The sequence below is a fragment of the Dasypus novemcinctus genome, chromosome 3 (assembly GCF_030445035.2).
Source record: "Dasypus novemcinctus isolate mDasNov1 chromosome 3, mDasNov1.1.hap2, whole genome shotgun sequence".
Lineage (NCBI taxonomy): Eukaryota > Metazoa > Chordata > Mammalia > Cingulata > Dasypodidae > Dasypus > Dasypus novemcinctus.
Genome location: NC_080675.1, coordinates 80,450,411 through 80,464,659, shown reverse-complemented (window position 1 = coordinate 80,464,659; position 14,249 = coordinate 80,450,411).

Genomic DNA, 14,249 nt, shown 5'->3' with positions numbered 1-14,249 from the left:
CTATGAAGCCAATATCACCTTAATACCAAAGCAGATAAAGACATTATGAAAAAAGAAAATTACACTAGGGAAGGCATGCTAAGTAAGAGATGTGGAGTTTTCTTTTTGGAGTGATGAAATAATTCTAAAATTTTTTGTGATGATGAATGCACGACATTGTGATTATACTAAAAGCCACTGTTTATACACTTCAGATGGATCAAATGGTGTGTGAATATATCTCAATCAAACTGCTTAATAAATAAATTAATATTTGTGCAAGAATACCCAGAAATAACAGGGAAAAAATTGAGAGATCGGGAGGTGAAGAATTAATTTTCTTGTTCACTTGTCTGGTTTTTTTTGTTTGTTTGTTTATTATTATTACTGAAATAATGAAAATGCTCTAATAATGATTGAAGTGATGAATGCACAACTATGTTCCAAATACCACTGTACACTTTTGACGAGTTGTATGCTTTTATTAATATGTATCAATAAAACTCATTTGTTAAAGGGAAAAGAAATTACAGCCCCTTTTCCCTAATGAATACAGATGCAAACATCCTCAACAAAATACTTGTTAATCCAATCCAACAACACATTAAAAGAAGTATTTACCATGATCAAGTGGGTTTTATCACAGGCCTGCAAGGGTGGTTCAACACAAGCAAGTCAATCACTGTAATACACCACATTAATAAATCCAAGAAGAAAAACCACATGATTCTATTGGTTGATACAGAAAAGGCATTTAAAAAAATACAGTATCCTTTCTTGATAAAAACAGTTCAAAAGGTAGGAATTGAAGGAAACTTTATGAACATGATAAAGGCCATATATGAAAAACCCACAGTTGGGAAACGGACTTGACCCAGTGGTTAGGGCATCCGTCTACCACATGGGAGGTCCGCGGTTCAAACCCCGAGCCTCCTTGACCCGTGTGGAGCTGGCCCATGCACAGTGCTGATGCGCGCAAGGAGTGCCGCGCCACGCAGGGGTGTCCCTGCACCCGTAACGAGAGCCGCCCAGCGCGAAAGAAAAGTGCAGCCTGCCCGGGAATGGCGCCGCCCACACTTCCCGTGCTGCTGACAACAACAGAAGCGGACAAAAGAAACAAGACACAGCAAATAGACACAGAGAACAGACAACCGGGGGAAGGGGGGAATTAAATAAATAAATAAATCTTTAAAAAAAGAAAAAAAAAGAAAAACCCACAGCTAATATTGTACTCAATGGTGAAAAGACTGAAAGTTTTCCCATTGAGATCAAGAACAAGGGAAGGATGGCCACTGTCACCACTGTTGTTCAATATAGTGCTAGAGGTTCTAGCTAGAGTAATCAGGCAAGAAAAAAGAAATAAAAGTCACACAAATCGGAATGGAAGAAGTAAAGCTTTCGTTATCCACAGATGGTAAAATCCTATACCTAGAAAGTGCTGAAGCATCTACAACAAAGCTGCTAGAACTAATAAACAATTTCAGTAGAACGTCAGGACAAAAGATCGATATGCAAAAATCAGTGCTATTTCTGAACACTAGTAATGCGCAATCTGAGGAGGATGTCAGGAAAAAAAATTCCATTTACAATAGCAACTAAAAGAATAAAATATTTAGGAATAAACTTAAAGATGTAAAGCACTTATATTCAGAAAACTACAAAGCATTGTTAAAAGAAATTTAAAATGACTAAATAATTGGTAAAACATTCCATGCTCATGGATTGGAAGACTAAATATCACTAAGATGTCAATTCCATCCAAATTGATAAACCGATTCAGTGCAATCCCAATAAAAATTCCACCAGCATATTTTTAAACAAATGGAAAACACAATTATCTAACTTATTTGGAAGGGTAAGGGACCCTGAATACCCAGAAACATCTTAAAAAGGAAAAGCGAAGATGGAGGACTCTCACTTCTGGACTTTAAATCATATTACCCAGCTACAGTGGTAAAAGCAGCATGGTAAAACTGGCATATAGACAGACACATAGACCAATGGAACCGAACTGATGGTTCAGAAACAGACTCTCCCATCTATGGTTAAGTGCTTTTTGACAAGCCTGTCAAACCCACCCAGCTCGGACAGAACAGTCCATTCAACAAATGGTGCTGAGAGAACTGAATATCCATAGCCAAAAGAAAGAAAGAGGACCCCTATCTCGCACCTTATACAAAAATTAACTCAGAATAAACCCAAGACCTAAATAGACCATCAGTTGTAACAACCTGTAACAATGTCCCACCACGGTGTGGTATGTTGGTGAAGGAGTGCTGTATGGGAATTCTGCACATGAGCATGATTGTTTCGTAAGTTCACAACTTTTCTAATAAAAATATATTTTAAAAAATAATAGAGTGGGTTGGGGGGGGAGTCACCAAATGTAAGGTATGGACTATAGTTACTATAGTAGTAAGATTTGGATGATATTCTTTCATAATTTGTAACAAACATCTCATGAAATGCAAGGTGTTGGCAGTGGGTTGATGTATGGGACCCCTGTATGATGTTACGCATGTTTGCTTTATAAGTTCACAACTTTTACTACACACTTACTGTTTATGTATGTTTATGTATGAATGGTATAAAAATGATAACGGTAATAATAATAATGGGATGGGATGGGGGGAATACACCAAATGTAAGATACTTTGGCTGGTGGTAATATTTTGAGGAAGCTCTTTCATCGTTTGTTAAAAGTGTTTCACAACAATACAAGGTATCAGTGGTGGGGTGAGGTGTGGGAGCCCTGTGTGGTACTGCTCATGTTTGTTTTGTAGGTTCACTACTTTTACTATACCCTTATTGTCCATGCATGTTTATGCATGAGTGATATACTTCAATACATTTTTTAAATGGAAAAAAAAGACCTAAATGGAAAATCAAGAGCCATAAAGCTCCTCGGGGAAAGAGTAGGAAAACATCTTCAAGACCTGGTGATAGGTGGTGCATTCTTAAACCTGACACCAAAAGCAGGAGTGATGAAAGAAAACATGGATAAAAGGGACCTTCTCAAACTTAAACACCTTTGTGATTCAAACGACTTTGTCAAGGAGGTGAAGAAGCAGACCACTCACTGGGAGAAAATATTTGGAAGCCTCACGTCCAATAAGGGTTTGATTTCCATTCTACATAAAGAGATCATACAACTCAAGAATAAAAGAGCAAGCAATGCAATTAAAAAATGGGCAAAGGATTTAAATAGACATTTCTCTAAAGAAGAAATACAAATGGCCAAAATGCACATGCAAATTTGTTCCATATCACTAGCTATTAAGGAAATGCAAATCAAAATGACAATGAGATATCCTCTCACACTGCATAGAATGGCTGTAGCTGAGCGAGAGGGTTTCGTCCTCGCTCAGGCCCAAGAGTCGGGGGGGCTTGCTCCTGCCGAACCACCGGCGGGGGGTGCCCCAAGAGGGAGCACCGGTTCTCCAGGCGTGGGGGACGCACGGTTGGGGAAAAACCACGGAGACCGCTTGAGCGCAAGAACAGGTCTGCTTTATTACGGAAGTACACTTAGCTATATAGGGTTGGGTAGAGGGAGGGGCGTGATGAAGGGAGGGTTGGCTAAGGGGCGGCTGTGGACAGGCTGAAGCTGATGGATAGACCTGAGGTAAGCAGTTACTGGGGAAGAGGGCAGATTGTAGGTTGGCAATATGGGCGGGACTGGCGGGAAGGGCGGCGGGGGCTGAAAGGGGAGGAGGGGCTGAGAAAGGCGGCAACAATTGCTCCTTTCGTTTTAAAAAGAAATAGAGGCAACAAGTTTTGGTGCGCACTGTGGGTGTGAATAACTCGGCGTGCGCAGCAACAAAAGACAAGGATTATGAGGAGGAGGAGGAAAAGGAGGTTATAAGGACGGGTACTGGAATAGGACGAGGGGTGGGGGGAGACCACGAGGACCGGCCGGCCGTGAGCGGACGACATAGCATCTGGCCAGGATGCATGTGCCCGCCATTAGGGTCGGCGCACGCAGGCGCCTGGCGCGCGCCGAGCCTTGCCAGCGAAACGGGCCTGTGATGCCCCTGTACCCCTCGCCCGAGGGGGAGGAGTAGTTGGGGAGAAGTAAGGAGAGGAAGACAAGAAGCTATAGGCGTGCAGTCTGGAGTAGGTGGAGAAACCTGTGGCAGCGGGGTTGTGTCCCCCCCACTCATAAGACGGAAGGTTCGTGCGTCCAGTGAGGTTGGCGACATCAGTTGTGAAAGAGGGGGCGGAGGCGGTTACGTTCGAGGCGAGGAGCCTTTTTTGTTGCCAGAGGGAGAGGGTCCAATTGAAGGGCTGGTGACTTGGGTTGGCAGCGGCTGGGAGAGCGAGGGAAGCCAGGACGAAGAGAACGGCTGCGAGGCTGTGTAGAGGCATCATCTGACGGTGCGGCATCTGTGGAGAAAACTCCTCGCTCTCCACACTTGGCGAGCGGGCAGCATGAGGGGGGTAAGGAGAGCGGGGTAAGGGTCTGAAACGTTTTAAGAAGGGGCGTTCCTTGATGATGGCTGGTGCTGGATCCGGGTGAACGGGGCGACCTCTGGGCCGTATCCACTCTCAATGTTATCTCTCACCGAAGGCATAGGGTGCTGATTGTTCGGTGGAACTAATGGGTCAGTGGCGGGCCGAATGCAACGCCCAGGAACCCAGAGCGGCTGCGGCTCAGAATCTGGAAAGACGCAAGCAAAGCCCCTCCCCTGTGCTAGGAGGGGAGCTGGATCTTGCCAACGATTTGTGGCAGGGTCTTTCCAATGGACGAGGGGAACTTGCGAGGGCTGCCACATGGGTCCCCAGTGCTTATGGGTGGGGGAGAGTCCATGGTCATCGAAGGTTAGGAGATTGTGATGAATGAGGCAGGCAGTCACGACGTCGGCGGGGGCCTTGTGGGGAGAAGAGGCCCTTTCTTTTTGAATAAGTAGCTTGAGCTGTTGGTGAGTGCGCTCGACGATTCCTTGCCCCTGTGGATTGTATGGAATGCCAAAATGATGCGTGATGTGATACATCTGCACGAAGCTGGCGAAGGAGGCACTGCGATACACTGGTCCGTTGTCTGTTTTGAGATCCCATGGAATTCCCATGAACAAAATAGCTTGGCGAAGCGCCTTGATGCAGTGTTTAGCACTTTCTCCCGCAAGAGGGACTGCATGGCACAGATGCGAAAAGGTGTCAGTTGCCACATGAAGATATTTGAGGCGGCCAAATGCACTGACATGAGTGACATCTAATTGCCACCTTGAGTTGGGGCGGAGGCCGCGGGGGTTAACACCCTGAGGCTGCAAAGGCCCAACTGGCAACAATGGCGCGCAAGGTGTTTGCAAGTTTCAATGGGTAAGTCGGGGAAGAGCTTCCGGATGGACCGCGCGGAGAAGTGGAATTGGGAATGCAGGAGCTTGGCTTGATTAACAAAGTCTCCAAGTCGCGGCCCGTCGGCAGGGCTTTCATGGAGGAGGACAGGGTTTACCTGGCGGTTTGACACAGAAGCATCAGCGAGGTCATTCCCTTGAGCCAGCGGTCCTGGTAGGCCAGAGTGGCTTCTGATATGAGCAATGAACCAGGGCTGCTGCCTCGCCTCAAGCAGTCGCTGTACGAAGGCGAGCACCCGATCGATGTTTGAGTCACCTGGTAGGAAAGTAGCAAGCGGGAGGCTGCGACACACCTGAAGAGTGTATAGGCTGTCAGTAAAGATGTTGAGAGGCTGGTCTGGGTGGAGATTGAGGACTGCAGCGACAGCTAGAAGCTCGCCCACTTGAACAGAAAAGTCATTTGCGAACAGCAGTTGCCGTGGCTCAGGATTCCCAGGAGTGTATATGATGGCGGCAAACGCCATTTTTGAGGCATCTGCGAAGGCAGTGATGGCTGAAGGGATCGGGTTCCGTGCGGGCAATGGACGGAACGGGTTGGAAAATGCCAATTGAGACATTCCCTGCAGCAATCGGTGATGAGGATAGTGGTTGTCAAAGGAGCCGTGAAAGAGCTCTACCAGGCTCTGCATTTGGGCATTGTTCATGATGAGGGAGGTAACTTCTTTGGCATCTAAAGGCCAGACAATGGTGTGTGGCGGGATACCATACGTCTGTATGGAGAGAAGTACTAAGTCAGTGGCCAGCGCAATCCAGGCCCTTAGGAAAGGGCAGCTTTTTGGGAGCTTGCTTTTTGACGTATGAAGAAAGAGGAGGGGGCCATCTTGCCATAAGAGACCCATGGGAGTGACCGGCGTTGGCAGAACTAAAGCCAAAATTGGAAGGTCAGGGGAGAACCGCTCCAGGCGGCACTGCTGCAGAGCGGCGCTGACCTGTTGGACGGCTTCTCGGGCAGCGGGGGTGATGGTGATGCTGCGAGTGGCTGCAGTTGGTGGGCTATCCTTGGTCTGCAAGAGCTCGAAGAGGGGCTGCATTTGCGCTGTTGTGATGGGAAGCGCCGAGCGAAGCCAGTTGATTTGCCCGCAAAGTTGCTGGAGCTTGGTTAGCGTCATCCTATCAGAAAGGTGGATTTTTGGGCTTGCGGGTTGGATGAACCGATGAAAATGAAAGCCTAGGAATTGAAAAGGAGGCTGGAGGTTTATTTTGTCAGGCTGCACAGTAAGCCCGAGGCTGGAGAGGTTTGTTATTATTGCCGAGAGCAGATCATTGAGGAGCGCACTGGAGCTCGCTGCTAAAAGGAGATCGTCCATGTAGTGGAGAATGTATGTGTGCTCCGGATTGAACTTGGAGCGCAGCGGCTCAACAGCATGGTTGACATACAGTTGGCACATAGTCGGGCTGTTGCACATGCCTTGAGGCAATACTCGCCACTGAAATCGCTGAGCTGCGCCTTGGTTGTTGATGCGCGGAACTGTGAATGCGAATCGTGGACAGTCCCGGGGGTGAAGAGGAATAGAGAAAAAGCAGTCCTTGATGTCGATGGTTGCCGCATGAAAATGCTGGGGGACTGCGGTGGGGTGCGGGCATCCTGGTTGAGGTGACCCCATAGGCTTAATATGTTTGTTGATCTCACGGAGGTCGTGGAGAAGGCGGTATTTGCCGGTGTTCTTCTTGCTAATGACAAAGACTGGTGAATTGTAGGGACTAGTGGACGGCTCTATATGCCCTGCTTGTAGCTGCTCTTTGACGAGGGCAGAGAGAGCCTGCAATTTGTGAGCTGGCAAGGGCCACTGCTCGACCCAGATGGGCTCCTCTGTGTCCCATTCCAGAGGGATAGGGTCAGGTTTTGAGATGGGAGCAGTGGCCCCTAGAAGGGGGGGGCAGCGCAGCTGAGAAGGCTTCTGTGGTGATTCGGGCCTTTAGCTGGCTGAGAACATCTCTCCCCCATAAGATGGTCTGGACTGACGAAAGGACGAGTGGACGAATTTGGCCTTCGTGGCCTTCTCGGTCGCTCCAATGCAGAGGCTGGGATGTTTTCCAGGAGGCAGCGGCTCCTGTGGCGCCGATGACTTGAGGGCCAGTTTCGAGGGGCCAGTGATTGAATGCGGCGATTTCGAAGGGAACACAGGAGACTTCAGTGCCAGAATCCAGAAGCCCATCAAGCCATTGCCCATTAATCTTAAGCTCTAATGAGGGTTTCTGGCGGCGTGTGATGGGCATTGTCCACATTATGGCTTGGGAATTCTCCTGGGGGCCTCTTGAGGGTGGGGCTGAGGCCTGCCCCGCTGGGAGTTTAAAGGCTGCTGGGAACCTTGGGTGGCACGGCAGTCGCGGGCCCAGTGATAACCTTTCCCACAATGCGGACACGGCGTAGAAGGGCCCCTTGGCCGTCGCATCGGTGGGTCTGAGCGAGGCGCTGGGCCTGGCTGGGAGCACTCACGGACGAAGTGGCCGGGCTGGCCGCACCGAAAGCAGACGGAAGTGGGGCTGGATGAAACAGCCATGGCAGAGGCAAAGGCAGCGGTGAGTGTTTTGACTTGTGGGTCGACGTCACGGCAAGCAAGGACCCATTCGTGCAGAGCTTTGTCGCGTATGGGAAGGATTATGGCCCGGAACGGCGCAAGGCACCCGTCAATGACTAACTCTTTGGCTAACGCAAATTGGGCATCCTCGCTGGAAATTTTCCACTGACAAGCTTCCAGGACGCGGGCGACAAATGCTGGGAAGGTCTCATTGGAGTCCTGAAGCAGCTGCGCGAGCTTGGTGGGCTGCTTGGTGGAAACTAGAGAGAATGACCGCTGGACGAGGACCTTTACCCGGTGCCAAAACCCTGGGTCAATTTCGAGATAAGAACGAGGGTTTGCATAATTGTTGGTGCCCGTGTATGCATCGGAGGGATCGAGGACGCCGGCCTGGGCATTCTCCACGATTTGCCGGTCAACAGCTGCTTGATAATGGGCGCGCCATTCAATAAATTGACCCGGCGTCAGGATGGCACGGGCTAGTGCAATCCAGCCATATGGGAGAACGAGTTGGGTCCCTAACTCCTCAAGTAGTTGCTGCGCATAAGGGCTGCCAATCCCATCTTCCTTTACAGCTTTGCGGAGGGTTCTGACCTCTTCCGCTGTAAAGGGTAGCCAAGTTTGGGGTCGCTGCGGCATGGGCTGCGGATTTAGCGGATACAGCTGAGGGGTTTGAGGAGGCGTGGCACCGGGGGCCGATGGAGCAGCCAAGGCAGGTGAAGGGCTATTGCCGTACGGCGGCGGCAAGGGATAAGCGGAACACGGGTGAGAAAATGGTGGCTTAGCGGCTTCCGGGCGACAACAAAATGGTGGCAGGACCCTTCCGGGCGCCGGCCAAGATGGCGGAGCAGCTACATCCGGCGGCGGACAAAATGGCGCGGGGGGCGCTTCCGGTTTAGCGGAAGATGGCGACCCTGCAGTTTCCGGGCCCGAACTGGATGCTGACTGGGCAGGAAGAGGCGGGTAGAGGCGGGAGGAGGAGGATACTGGCGGAGAAGAAGCCGGATGCGCACCATCTTGGGCAGAAGTGGGGGAAGAAGGCGGAAGTTCGCCATCTTGGGGAGCGGCAGGAGTGGTTTCTGTGTGCTGCGGGGAGCTCGGGCGGGGAGGTTCGCGCTCGAGAGCAGCAGCAAGTTGGTTAGACAGAGAGTCAGTGTCGGCAGACTCATCGGGATCACAGTCTAGAGGCCGTTTGGGAGAAGCTTCATAAACGGCTTCGGTCGGAGCGCCAAGGAGACAAGTGCGAATGGCAACGAGAATGGGTAAGAGGCCTGCTGGGAAGGTGCGTTTCTCGTGCTCCATGGCGGAGGTGACTCGATCTATGAGTCGCGAGTATGTGTCCGGGCTCCAGAGTTGGCAGGTGGTGAGCCACGGATTAAAGGGGAGCAAGAGATCCCAGTACTTTTGAAGCTGCCGCAAGGAGACGCGGACTCCATTGGCATCGAGCAGGGCAGCGAGGGCCCTGACTTGCGGCGCCTGACGCAATGACAAAGAGGCGCCCATGACGGGATAGGGACGGGACGACGGCGAGGGGTCCCTTGGGGCTCGTCCGGGCGAGGGGTCCCTACCTGGAGAGGAGGACGATCACAGCAGCAGCAGCAGCAGAGAGGGGCCGGGGGAGGAGCCCCACGTTGGGCGCCAGTTGTAGCTGAGCGAGAGGGTTTCGTCCTCGCTCAGGCCCAAGAGTCGGGGGGGCTTGCTCCTGCCGAACCACCGGCGGGGGGTGCCCCAAGAGGGAGCACCGGTTCTCCAGGCGTGGGGGACGCACGGTTGGGGAAAAACCACGGAGACCGCTTGAGCGCAAGAACAGGTCTGCTTTATTACGGAAGTACACTTAGCCATATAGGGTTGGGTAGAGGGAGGGGCGTGATGAAGGGAGGGCTGGCTAAGGGGCGGCTGTGGACAGGCTGAAGCTGATGGATAGACCTGAGATAAGCAGTTACTGAGGAAGAGGGCAGATTGTAGGTTGGCAATATGGGCGGGACTGGCGGGAAGGGCGGCGGGGGCTGAAAGGGGAGGAGGGGCTGAGAAAGGCAGCAACAAATGGCCATTAATTTAAAACAAAAACAAAAACAAAAAAAAACCCCACAACACAAGGGTTCTTTTGGCAAGTTCTGGGTTTCCCCGACTCTTCTAGGTTCATTGCTGCCCCGGGCCCAGGAGCCGGTCAGCTGACAAGAATACAAGTGGACACAGAAGAGCACACAGTGAACGGACACAGAGAGCAGACAAAGGGGGGTGGGGGGAAGAGGGGGAAGAAATAAATAAAAATAAATCTTAAAAAAAAAATAAACAGAACTTCAAAAGGTGAAAAGCCTCAGGGCCTGGGGGGGTGCAGTCTGACTTTAGGGAGGGCTAATGGGAGTAGATTTACTCACAGGAGGCCATTAAAATTTTTTTTTTTTACAGACCTTGGCTAGGGTGGTTTTGAGGATTTGACTTATGAGTTTTACTTTCCCTGAGCTTTGGGCCTGTATGCTGTGTGGAGTTTTTACTAATTCCTAACATTTTGCTAGCTCTTGGACAACAGCTGACATGAAAGCTGGGCCACTGTTGCTGCTTATGGGTAAAGGTATCCTGTGCCGGGGAACTATTTCTCAGAGCAAAGCTTTAGTTACTTTTCTTGTTTTACGGTGCGGGTGGGAAAGGCCTTGACCAGTCCGAGGAGGTGCACATTATTACTAATAAGTACCTATACCTTCGACTTGGCTTTATTTCTGTAAAGTCCATTGTTAGGTTTTTAAAAGGGGCACTTCCTATGTGTTGGATGCCAGCAGGGGCCTGGGGACCTTGGGAGGGGTTGTTTTTAGTGCAGGTTTGGCATCGGCTGCTAACGGTGAGGCAGAGTGAGGTTATCAGGGCAACGTAGTCCTATTTTCTGAGCAGGGCTTTTAAAGCAGGTGTTTTTTTCAAGTAGGCGAGCTGGTGGTGGTGGGGAACAAGGATGTGGGCGGCCCCCTCTGGGAGGAAGACTTGGCTCTCCAGGAGTAGCCAGTTTTCCCCTGAGGTTTGTGTCTTTCTTTTTCTTTGCCCACTCCTGTTTCTCCCAGGTAGTTTAGTTTTTTAATGTGTTGTTTTAAAAGGGACTGGTGAGGCACCAGTGGCGGGGTTGCAGTTTGAGGGCCTTTGTGGTTCCCTTTCGAGCTGCTTCATCAGCTAGGGTATTTCCTTTAGTAACTGCATCTGTTTTTTTCTGATGTTCCTGACAGTGTATGATGGTGACCCTGCTTGGCTTCCAGACTGCCTTCAGTAGTTGAAGGGTTTTTTTTTTTCTCCCTGCAGTTAGGAGTCCCCTCTCCTTATAAATTGCTCCATGGATATGTACAGTAGCAAATGCATACTTAGAGTTAGTGTAAATGTTTACCATTTGCCCGGTGGCCAGTTGTGGGGTTTGAATTAGTGCCCACAGTTTTGCTTGCTGTGCAGACTACCTTTTAGGTAGGGGAGCTGCTTTTATTACTTATTTAGCTGTGGCGACTGCATATTTAGTAAGCCTCTTTTCATTTCTGATAAAACTGCTGCCGTTTGTGACTAGGGCTTGATCTGGGCAAGGAGGTGGCCCGTCCTGGAGGTTGGGGCAGCTGATATACACCTTATTGTCATTTTTGTGCATTTGTGTTCAGGAGTTCCTCTTTCGGTCAACAGGAAAGTGGTAGGATTTAGGAAAAGAGGTGGGGGTTTCTGTTCTGTTTTTTTTTTCAAAGATTTTTATTTTCTCTCACCTTCCCCGCCCCCCCCCCCCACAGTTGTCTGCTCTCTGTGTCCATTTGCTGTGTGTTATTCTGTGTCCGCTTGTATTCTTGTCAGCGGCACCCAGAATCTGCGTCACATTTTGTTGCGTCATCTTGCTGCGTCAGCTCTCCGTGTGTGCGGCACCATTCCTGGGCAGGCTGCATATTTTTCATGCTGGGTGGCTCTCATTCTGGGGTGCACTCCTTGTGCATGGGGCTCTCCTATGCGGGGGACACCCCTGCATGGCATGGCACTCCTTGCGTGCATCAGCGCTGTGTGTGGGCCAGCTCATCACACAGGTCGGGAAGCCCTGGACCTCCCATGTGGTAGTCAGACACTCTACCCATTGACCAAATCCGCTTCCGTAGGCGTGGTTTTTTTTTGAATCTTTGTGGGAGCTGAGTCCAAGTTAATTGAGTCCTTTTTTTTTTTTTGAGTCTTGGGATTCTCCCTTTTAAAAGTAAATAGTGACCGACTCTGGGGAGCTACCCGCAGGCAGAAAAAAGGTGACCTTTAAATCTAGACACATAAACCAGGTGGCCCCAGGCAGTACTGGCAGCAGCAGGGAGTGTCAGGGTGAAGTACTCCCCCCTTTTTGGGATGGGCTTTCCCGATTGGTTGGGTCTGGATTTTTAAGGCTGCTGCTAATAGAGAGACCGGCTGTTTTATTTGCTGTTTTTGCTTCCCACCCAGCAGTTTTGTCCTGATTGATGAATACTTTGCGACTTTGAGGAGCTGGGAGATGTTTATCTCTGTGAACCCATTTAGCTTCTAAAGTTTTTGTTTGATGTCCGGTGACGCCTGGACGATGAAAGCTGCATTGACTATTTTCTGGCTTTCTGGGGTGTCTGGGTTGTAGGGGGTGTAAATCTTGAAGGCTTTGCAAAGTTGCTTATAAAAATTTCCTGGAGGTTTTTCAGGCTTTTGAATGACAGAGGCCATTCTGGAGAGGTCTGTGGGCCACCTTGCTCCTTCCCACACCCCTCTGAGGAGGTCTTCTCAATACTGCTGAAGGGCAGCCCACCCCTGATCTGTGTTAAAGTCCCAGGCCGGTTGAGCTTCTGGTGCTGCTTCTCGGGCCCATTCCTCTGGCTCTAAGACACCTGCAGGGCCCTGTTCTGGCAACCTCTTTTTGGCTTCCATGAGGATTCGGTGCCTCTCCTCTGTATTGAACAGGCTTAGGAGGAGTTGGCGGTAACCATCCCAAGTGGGGCGGTGGGTTTGGAAAATGAACTCCACGGGGTTGATAAGAGCTTGAGGCTTTTCTGAACATGAAGGGGTGTGGTGCTTCCAGTTTAAGACATCTGCAGTTGTGAAAGGCTGATAAGACAGGATTGGCCTCCCGGGTTGGGCTGTTCCGCCTGCACTGACCTGGGCTGGACCCTGTGTTTCATGGAGGGGCATATGAAGCGCAGGTTGCGCTGGCCAGAGTCTTTGTGCAAAGGGGTCTCGGGACCTCCCAGGGGGGCTGACGGGCCAGGGAGACTGAAAGTGGAGGAGTTTCTGGGAGATCTGCTTGTGGAGGCTCCAGGGCAGGGAGATGTTCTGGAACAGCTGGAACAAATGGCAGGGGTAGTGGGTTTTCTTCTGGAGATTTTGTAGAACACTAGGTTTTCGAGGTTTGGCCGTTTGAGTTATTAGGACCCTATTTTGACCCTTCCTTTCAACACAGAATCGAACCTAAGGGGGCAGGGTTTGGGCAATTTTTAACCAGGAATTGATGTAGGGAAACTGATCAGGGTGGCCAGGGGTCTCGTGACTGCCTGCCAAACTGCATGAAGTTTGGCTACCTCTAGGGTTCTCCCTGAGGACTAATTAGGCCACTCTAGTCTGCTCAGAGTCTGGAGAGTTCTGGGGGACATATGGACACTATACTCCCCAGAAAAGCCTTTCCTGAAGTTTTTTAACATACACTCTAAGACTGTGAGTTTGGACTGTGATGACCCCATCCCTGAACCAGTGTCGCAGGACAAACAAAGAAGGGGAGCCTCTCATGAGGCCACTCAGATGCCTGCCTGTCCACGTCTCTCACGAGAACTTAGGCTCGTCTTAGACTAAGGCGTCCATGTAGAGTCTGGATTAACCAGACTCTATGCCATACGACGTAGCCGCGGAGGGCAGGTTGGGGCCGACTTGGACTCCATGGTGCAGGCCGTGGAGCTACAAAGTGGATCAGCAGAGGCAAACCTCTGCAGTCCCCATTCATTCACTCAATCACTCAGAGGTTAACAGTCCCACTCAAGGGACTGCCCTATCCTGGAATCGCGAATCTCAAGATTTCTGGGAGGTGATCAGTCTCCCCTTCTGTCCAGAGATGGGCCTGACTGGGACTCAGAACCCTGGGGCTTTACCTTTCTGATATCTCCTGGTGCTGTTCAATCCACCTCTCCACCGAGTCAGGCCAGGGTGGAGGACGCGGCCCACAGGGACCTTTTCCCCGAAGAAGGCCCCGTCAAGGGCACAGGTGGTGTTGCCCTGTTCGTGTGGAGATCTCCGCCGTCCGCGCCCACCAGTCCCAAACCGGAGGCTCAAAGGGCCAGTGCGTTTGGGTTTCCCGGTCAGGGAACCAAATGCTGCAGCAAAGCCAGGAGTTCTGAACTGCAGAAAGACCCAAAACCAGCTCTCAGGAGAAGTGGAGGAACAGATTTATTATGCGCAGGCCCAGGGG